Genomic DNA, 9,445 nt, shown 5'->3' with positions numbered 1-9,445 from the left:
ATTTATTTATTTATGTATATGAGTGCACTGTCGCTGTCTTCAGACACACCAGAAGAGGGCATCAGATCCCATTACAGATGGTTGTAAGCCACCATGTGGTTGCTGGGAATTGAACTCATAACCTGTGGAAGAGTAGCCAGTGCTCTTAACCACTGAGCCATCTCTCCAGCTCCTCATGTTTCCTTAACATTCTAATAACTGAAGTTACATAATTAAAATTATATTCTCTTAGGTTTTATTGCAAATTGGCAAAGCTAAATGAATAGGAGACAAATGGAAGTTTCATGTCTCACCTTAGGTAAGCTATGATCTCAGGATGAAGAGATGTGGATGTGCAGACAGAAGACATCCTGAGAAGCAAGAATCCCCAAGAAACAACACAAGTTCCACAGAGAAGCTCACTTTGTCAAAAACTAAGGAACCTGAGGAACTCAAGTATGTATCTTTTAGGAAGCAGAGGAATTCTAGGGTTCAAAGAGGAGAAACAAAGGAAGGACAGAGAGCTGCATTTGACTGCTTCAGCAGGAGGATTTGGAAGGAGGGAACAGGGAAATTCAGGAGGCCTGTGGGGCTGCTGGGCTGGAGGCTGGATGGGGGGTATGGCACCCTCTCCCCTGCCAGACGCTCTTTGTAATGTGGAGGCCACAGCTGTGTGATGTGACCTGAGGCCTCCTGACAAGTCACATACTCAGTGGTCCAAGAGATGCACTGGGATTCAGAGGATGGAGAAGTCTCTCCTTCCCATGGAAAGCATCAGTGACACGGGGATGAGCCCCAGCTCCATGGACATAGCAATGAACATGAGCTCTGCAACTGTGTGCAGAGTGAGGCTCTTTTTCTTACTAACCCCATTCCTGAAGGAGTACCCAGTGTCACCATCAACTGAGAGCCTTGGTTGACAGACAATGCAGACTGTTGTTCACAACTCTTACTCTCAAATTTCCTATAGAGAGAGAAGCTGACTATGAATTTGCCTCGTGCTCTAGCAGGGTGTGGTTCTGCCAGCAGCAGATAATTTCTGCATTTCTGTGACATTTTGGAATTCTGGGAACTTTTCAGAGTGTACATAAGTGTTAGAGCTTTGAAAGGCATGGTGGGTTATTGGTTGTCGGTTGTTTGCTGTCAATTGCTGGTGTTTGTGGTTTGTTAAGTAGTCGTGTGCAAAGAAGAAAGAAGAAATTGGGTATCCTGACAGTGAAGATCAAACTTGCCCCAAAGGAACTCACACCCCTAATCAGCAGGAAATAGTCTAAAAATAACGTCTCCCTCTTTCCCCTCTATCCTTTTTTCATCTCCTATCTAGTGATAGGGGATAAAATGGGTGTTTGAAAGAGGGGTGGGAAAGGGTGGAAGAAAGAGCATACAAAGGAGCTAAAGCCAAACTACAGACAGACAAGCAGAATTCTCCACAAAAAGCACCTGCAACTCCATCTGCAGGGGCTGAGGTAAGAGTGGCCTGCGCTGTCTGCCAAAAGCTCTCAGACCTGTACAAGGAGGGAGAGAGGCCATCAGGCATACTAAGGTTCCATGGACAGACTGGATTTCTGAGTTGGTGGATGCTCAGGGAAAACTCTAAGAAAAGTCATCTGTCTTCCACTCAGGAACCTGCTTTTGTTTGTGTTGAACTGGAGTGATGCAGGTGATGAGACCAAGGGCCTCGGACCAGGCCTTGAGTCTCCTCTGCTCTGAGGAAGCAGGTATCACCTGACAGCCCAGAGGCAGCTGCAGAGCTCAGCCTTGGGTAGGAGCCTGTCTGAGGAACACTAGGTGGATCCCTGGTAAGAGTAGACAGCCCTTTCTTCTATTTTCTCAAGAGCCAAAAGGAACTGTGTTAATGCACAGTGTGAACGAGTCAAGGATAGATGGGAGAGTTCCCTGTGAAGCTGTGAAGGTGAATCCTGGATTCCCTCGAAAATCCCAAGATATTGGAGATGCCAGAGCCATGGGATCCTTGGGAGTGGGGGAGCTGCTGGCAATGCATGGGACAAGCCCAAGAGAGAAAAAAAAAATGTTTTACAGTTAAGCAAGCTGGAAGGAGTGGGAGATCTGAAGGCCTTTAAGCAGTGTTGAGTTTGCAAAAGACCATGGGGACTTTTGAAGTTGGGCTAAACTCATTATGACCCACCTATAGGCCTACAGGTGCCAGGGAGTGGAATATGGTAGTTTGAATGAGAATGGATCTCAGATGCTCATAGAGTTGCATGCTTAGCGCCAAGTTAATGGAACTGTTTGAGAAGGATTAGGAAGTGCTACCTTCTTGGAGGAGGTGTGGTCTTCTTAGAGGAGGTGTGTCACTGAGTCATCTCCTTTGAGATGTCTCAGAGGTGGTTGCTTTAAGGTTTCAAAAGCCACACCAGACTCAGTCTTCCTTTCTTACTCTATTTGCTCACCTGCCTGCTTGCCTGCCTGTCTGCCTGTCCGTCTGCCTGCCTGCCTGCCTGCCTGCCTGCCTGCCTGCCTGCCTGCCTGCCTGNGCCTGCCTGTCTGCCCGCCTGCCTGTCTGCCCGCCTGCCTGTCTGCCCGCCCGCCCGCCTGCCTGCTTGCCTGTGGATAAGGATACAAACTCTCAATGCCATATCTGCCTGTCTGCTGCCATGCTTCCTGCCAAGATGACACTGGACTAATCCTCTGAAAGCCTGCCCCCAGTGAAACATTCTCTTTTATAAGAGTTGTCTTGGAGAGGGCCCAGCTCTAGGTTCCTGGCCTATGAGGTCGACGGGGGCCCACGGGGCCGACGGGCTGGCAAGGCTTGGCAGGGATCTGGACCCCGGATGGCAGAGGGGAGAGGGGAGGCAGCGTGGTGCGGCCGCACCCGGAGCGCCGAAAGCGCACACGGCCTGGGCCTAAGGAGGGTGGAATGCGACACTGAGGCCCGAAGACCTTCCCTCGGGCACCGCTCCCCGCCTGGCTCGCGTTGTGGGGCAGCACACGGGAGACCGGGGGCGACAGGGCCCTGAGTGGCTCCTCGGTGCGCTGGAGCCCAGCAGACCCCTACCATTATGCTCAGGCTACAGAAGAGGCTTGCCTCTAGTGTCTTCACCCTGGCCCGACGGAAGGGCAGGCATATGGGCATAGGGAAGAGGAAGGGTACTGCCAATGCTCGAATGCCTGAGAAGGTGACCTGGATGAGAAGGATGAGGATCCTGCACTGGCTTCTCAGGAGATACCGGGAATCCAAGATTGACTGCCATATGTACCACAGCCTGTACCTGAAGGTCAAGGGGAACGTGTTCAAAAACAAGCGCATCCTCATGGAGCACATCCACAAGCTGAAGGCAGACAAGGCCCACAAGAAGCTCCTGGCGGGCCAGGCTGAGGCTCGCAGGTCTAAGACCAAGGAAGCACGAAAGCGCTGGGAGGAGCTCCTCCAGGCCAAGAAGGAAGAGATCATCAAGACTCTGTCCAAGGAGGAAGAGACCAAGAAATAAAGCTTCCCTCGTGTCTGTACATAACGGCCTGGCTGTGGCCTCATGTGGATCAGCCTTTAAAATAAAACAAGCCTTTGTCCGTTAAAAAAAAAAAAAAGTTGTCTTGATCGTGGTGTCTCTTCACAGCAATAAAACAGTAACTACAATAGCATTCGAAGGTATTAGAAAATGCAAATTAAAACTACTCTGAGATTTCATCTTGCCCTAGTCAAAGCAATCAAGATCAATAAAAATATGGCAACAGATGCCGGGGAGGGTGCAGAAAATGGGAAACACTTATCCATTGCTGGTGTGTGTGTAAACTGGTATAGCCACTATAGAAATCAATGTGGAGGTGATTTTTTTAAAGGTGAAAATAGATTTATAATCACAAAATCCAGTTATACCTTTCTTGGGCATTTATTTAAAGGAATTTATATTGGCTGATGTCATTCATAGGTGTGGCAGTAGAGAAAGAAGTTCACCAAGATGCTAAGCCTTCATTTTCCAAAGGAGCAGAGGGTTTCAGCCTTCTTGGAAAAGACTGACACCCAGCTAGCTCATTCCAGTTACTATATTCAAACATTATACAAGAGTTATTGGGGCTAATAAAGGTCCCAGTAACAAAAGTTATCTTGTCCTTCCTGCCCATGAGAGCAGATAACCCATGCGAATCTCAGTCCCTTCTGACCATGGCTAGCCATTATCAAAAGTAAGAACTCCAGGTTTGCCAGGGGTATCTTAGGACACCAAGGTTGGTGCAACTGCAAGCTCTCACATGGCACCAAGTGCAGATTGTCTGAGACAGAACACTTCTTCAAGGTTCAAACAGTGTCAAAACAATGTCTCAGCCACTACTACTAATTGACCCAAACATAAAAAAGGCTTTGTTGTAACATTTTACTTAGAGTCAGATATACAAGCTCTACTATACAGAATACTACAAATATACTTATGACTGTACACCATAGACACTTGCATATTCATTTTCACCACTGCTCTATTCATAGCAACCAAAGGTTGGAAACAGTCTAGAAGACCATCAATTATTAAATGGATAATGAAAATGTAGTATATTAACACAATGGAATATTAGTTGCTGTTAGGAAAAATGAAAATTTGAAAATTTCAGATAAATGGCTGGAGCTAGAAAAAAATGCTAAGTGGAAGAATCCAGACCCAGAAAGACAGACATTGCATGTTTTCTCTTATATAGAGATGTTTTCATTGTGCATGTCATTTAGAATATTCAGAGGATAGATAGCTACTAAGAGACTTGTGGGTGTGGTAGTTGGAGGAATAGATCTTCCAAGGAAGGAGAAAAAACAGTAGAATATAGTGTTATAAAGGGATAGATAAAGGAGAAAGTAAAATAGAATGACTACATGAAGAGAGAGATGGGAAGACAGGATAAAGGAGGGTTGGGGAGGGATAACTAATACTAAGAACTTTTGAAAAGTCATAAAGAAAACTACTAGTGTAGAAGCTTCCTAAATTTTATTTATGTGTGTGTATGTATGTGTGTATGTGTGTGTGTGCACATGTATCATTATATAATGGGGGAGAGAGTGCTTCAACTATATATCATATGCTACCAAGTAAAATTCCCAGTGCTTGGAATGCGTTACAGCTTTTTGAGTTGTTGGTCAGTGGGATCCCGTAATCATCCCCACCCCAACAATACAGGTCATTGCCAATGCTACCGGTGACCCTCCACAGCATGCTGCTTAGAACCTATCGCTAAAGCCACTTGAGCTTTGCCTCCAACGTCCACGCAGATCTCAGCTGTCTTCCAAGATCCTACCAGGACAGACCACTAAGTGCTGCTTACTGTGTTTCAACGACTTTTCTAATCCAGGTCCCACTAAGTGCTGCTTACTGTGTTTCAACGACTTTTCTAATCCAGGTCCTAAAGTTTTCAACATTTTGGCGGGGGTGGGGGGTCGTCCTATGATCAGGTCTATCACAGCAGTAGCTTACTCTCTGGTACCAATTTCTGTCTTACTTTTCTATTGTTGTGATAAAACACCATGACCAAAGCAACTTATACAAGGAAGAAGGGTTTGTCTGGCTAATGGTTCCAGAAGTTAAAGAACCTAATGTGATGGTGACTCATGGAAGCAAGCAGTGGCTAGAACAGAAATTGTGGGCTCACATTTAGAAACAAATGTCAAAAAGAAGTCAAATGAGATACGATGAAAGTATTTAAGCTATCAGAGCCTGCCCCTGTGACACAGTTCCTTCAGCAAAGCCACGATTTCTAAATTTACCCAATGAATGCCACCAAGTGGGAATCAAGTGTTCAATGCCTGGGCTATGGAGGACATCTCATCATTCAAAACACCATACTATGAGATAGATAGATAGACAGACAGACAGACAGACAGACAGACAGACAGGTATATTGATTCTGTATGTGGGTGTTGTTTTACTTGTGTGACTGGTGCCCTCAGGAGTCAGAAGAGGTTGTCAGATCTTCTGGATCCAGAGTTACAGACTATTGTGAACTGCCATTCTGGTGTTGCAAATCAAATCTAGGTCCTCTGGAAGAGCAGCCAGTACTGTTAACCAATGAGCCATCCCTCCAGCCCAACCATGATGCATTTTGATTGAGAGAAAATTGATTTTGCTAATTTGTTTCATACTGTCATAGAGATCCTTTGGAAAAACCCAGTTAATGAAACATGTGACTTCCAGGAAACAGCTGTAATGTATTTTCCTTAAAGGTGATAAGGCCCTCTTCCCAGCTGGCCTGCCTGAGACACAACATGCAGAGGTGAGTTGCATGTGGTCACCAGAGCCTCACTGCCTATCTCTGGGTTCATTTGTTGGTTGAAAAGAACCTTGCAGGACCCCAAGAGTGTCCTGCTGCCCTGTGGAACCCATCACAGGCCACAAAACTAACCAGCTTGGAACCCTATCCCACCAATCCCATCCCAGTTGGATCAGCCTGTCATTCCAGTAGATATGCCAAGGACACAGCATGCAGAGATGAGTTTTGATTGGTTTCCTGAGCTCCACTGTCTACCTATAGGCTTGATCTTTGGTCTTAAGGACCCTTTCAGGACCTCAGGAGCCTCCAACTAATGTGTAGGTGCCTTAGAGAACCCAAAAACTACCAGCTTGGAACAGCTGGATGGCCCACCAATCCCTTTCAAGTGGGGTCTGCTTGAGTCACAGATAGAAGATGCAGGAACCCTGATCTCCACTGTCTGGCCCACGGCTCATCTCACCTTTCCAAGAAGTCCTGCTGACAGCAGGATCATCCAGTCAACACCAGATGCAAGGGGCAGCATAAGAACTCAATCAACAGGGACCTGGGCAATATAGCAGCACCACGAGAGCAAATCCATTTTGCTACAGCCAACCCTGGATATTCTGATGAAGCTGAAGCACAAGAAGGTTCTTACATCAAGTGGAAACCTAAGGGTTCTTCGGAAAATCAGTTGGATGGGGTTTGCTAGGGTAACCTCATGAAGGAAAATTTCATTAAAGAGGACACAGGGGTGAAAGCCTAAAGCAGACTCATGAAGGAACGTTTTGCTGAAGCAGACACAGGAGAGAGGATGTTCTCCTAAAGCAAGCACGGAAAGGACATATGAGGAAGGATTCTTTGCTGATGACATGCATGTATTGGTCCGCCTTACACTGTGTAGTTGAGCTGCATTTGTGGGGACTCCTTACAGAAGAACACACCAAAAAACTTTTGCTGGTTTGATGCAGTTTCTTGCTTCTTCCAAGGATCTAGCTGATTGGATACACGTGCTGAGGCAAGACCTGTGCTGAGGCAAGGGACATGGAGGACACATGATATTTGGAGGGTATAAACTGGACTCCATGGAGTCACGGAGAGAGCTTCGCTTACTGGCACAGCTAGCTGTGCAAACTCTTAGGGGTATCGAGTCTTCACTGATCTTCACTTCCCTAAGAGAGGTACAGCCAAGAACTTCTCCTGGTGTTCCTGGTGGTCCCTCCTGCTGAATCAAGCCCAGGCTGAGGCCTGGCTGTCTCTGATAGGTCCTGCCACTGCTGTTGCTAACCCGACTCTATTGAACTAGACTGATGTTGTATCCGTGAAGAGTTTGGAAGTGAGTCAAGCTGCCTCTGCCTCCTAACCTGTAAACAGAACTGCTGATTTCCATACAATATAGACAGGAGTTGCTCTAAATAACCTTTCTAAACAGGTCCATTTCCCCCATCTCCTTTCTTTTTCACTACCTCTGGTAGGTGGTGGGCTACAAGGGACAGTAAAGCATTTAAGAACCATCATAATATAAGAATTGAAAAAAATTAAAGTTGACAGAGGCCTCTAAAGAGGACATGAATAAACCCCTTAAAGAAATACAGGGAAGTACATTCAAAGAGGTAGAGGCATTAAAAGAATATATATAAAGAAATACAGGAAAAATGCAATCAAACCGGTGAAGAATATGAATAAAACTGCCCAACACCTGAAAATGAAAATAGAAGCAATAAAGAAAATACAAACTGAGGCAATCCTAGAGATGGTAAACCTAGGAAAGAGAACATAAATTAAAAATGTGAGTGTCACCAAGGGAGTACAGGAGATAGAAGAGAAAAGTTCAAGCATAGACAATACAATATCAGAAGTCAATACAACAGCTAAAAAGTTCATGACAGAAAACATCCAGAACATGTAGGACCCGCTGAGAAAAGCAAGTCTAAGAGTAATAAAAACAGAAGGAGAAGAGTCCCAGCTCAAAGGCCCAGAAAATATCTTCAACAAAATCATAGGAAAAAAAACTTCCCTGATCTAAAGATAAATATGCCTATAAATGTACAAGACACCTACAGAACAATAAGCAAGTTGGACAAGAAAAGAAAATCCTCTGCCACATAATAATCAAGTCAGTAAATGTATGGAACAAAAAAAAAAAAAAAAAACCTCAAAAGCTGTAAAGGAAAAAGACTAAGTAACATATGAAGGTAGACCTATCAGAATTACACCTGACTTTTGGACAGCAACCCTAAGATATAGAAAGCTCTAGACAGATGTCTTGCAGACCCTAAGAGACCACAGAGGTCAGCCCAGAATAAAAACTATCAATAAGCAGAGATGGAGGAACCAAGATATACCACTACAAAACCAAATTTAACCAAAATCTTTCCAATAATCCAGCCCATCAGAGGGCTGTGATCCAGTCTGTCTGTTGTTGATGTCGGAAACTGGGTATTTCAACATGTGTCAACCATATAAGCTCTGTGCCAAAGAGCAAGTTACTGATCATCTCTGAAATTCAAGGGCCTCTCTTGTCAGGTGGACATTAGTAGGCTATGTTGGGATACGAAGATTCTGGTACACAGCAGCTGCTACTGACTATAACTGCTCCATCTGGCAGTATAAGAAATTTGAACATGGGCAGTGCGTAACAGGGCAGTGTATATGGGTACCTTTTTTACCCGGTTCTATTCTCCCCAGTAAAAAAAAAAAAAATCAGGAAGGGACATTAATACTTCCTTCTGAGGATCAGGGATGTAGCCATGCCACAAGATACCTAACTTCCTCAGAAGCATCCTCGTGAATCTCCTAGATGCAATCATTTTGAGAGACAACCACCTACTACTAAAGCCCTTGATATTCCAGATGTCTATCATGTGGTCTACCCTCACAGGCCCACAGTACTCAATTCTCACATACCAAGGCTGTGGCTTCATTAATGTAGAAACAAAAGTCTAGCTTAGCAGTCACCAATGCACACAAAATCATTCTGGGCCCAGGAGTTAGCTACTCAGACGAAAGACCTGAGCTGGAACACTGAGGCTGCTAGAGGAAGAAAAGGGGACTCACCTCATACACAGGCATAGGTGAGAACTGAATGCCAACAGTGCAGGCATAGGTGAGAACTGAATGCCAACAGTGCAGGCATAGGTGAGAACTGTCTGAATGCCAACAGTGCAGGCATAGGTGAGAACTGAACGCCAACAATACAGGCATAGGTGAGAACTGTCAGAATGCCAACAGTACAGGCATAGGTGAGAACTGAATGCCAACAGTGCAGGCATAGGTGAGAACTGAA

General features: G+C 45.3%; 1 pseudogene; it reads left to right on the top strand.

Annotated features, from left to right (window-relative positions):
• Positions 1-2,999: 2,999 nt before the first annotated feature.
• LOC110307671 lies at positions 3,000-3,428 on the top strand (annotated as a pseudogene).
• The last annotated feature ends 6,017 nt before the right edge of the window (positions 3,429-9,445 follow it).

The sequence above is a fragment of the Mus caroli genome, chromosome 13, assembly GCF_900094665.2.
Source record: "Mus caroli chromosome 13, CAROLI_EIJ_v1.1, whole genome shotgun sequence".
NCBI lineage: Eukaryota > Metazoa > Chordata > Mammalia > Rodentia > Muridae > Mus > Mus caroli.
This window is presented reverse-complemented; position numbering and strand designations above follow the sequence as displayed.